Raw genomic sequence first — 398 nt, 5'->3', positions numbered from 1 at the left:
CGTCCAGCCTCCCCCGTACCCGCATTTGGCCGGGGGGCTGCTGGCAGCTCCCTCCCCGGCCCCAGGACAAGGCGGTCTGGCAGCCAGACGTGGTCCTGTGACTGTACTGGGTTTCGAGCAAATAATTCCTCGCTGTCTCCTCCTCCTCCTCTGCATTTGTTACATATAAAGAGGAAAAGGGGGGGGAAACAACAAAGAAAAAAAGCAAAACGCATTCCAGGCTGCGTTGCCGGACCAGCCCGGGTGAAGTTTTCCTTGACTGCAAGCGTCTGCTTGGACCATCTATAACCCTCCAGCATCGCTCCCATCACCAATGGAGACCAGGCAGTGTGGATCACCCCAGGGATCAGCGGGTCGCGCCGGGGCTGAGCCGGGTTCTTCCGCTCAGGGCGTCCCCG

The sequence above is a fragment of the Cariama cristata genome, unplaced genomic scaffold (genome assembly GCF_000690535.1).
Source record: "Cariama cristata isolate BGI_N322 unplaced genomic scaffold, ASM69053v1 scaffold23291, whole genome shotgun sequence".
Classification (NCBI taxonomy): Eukaryota; Metazoa; Chordata; class Aves; order Cariamiformes; family Cariamidae; genus Cariama; species Cariama cristata.
Note: the sequence above shows the minus strand (reverse complement) of the source record.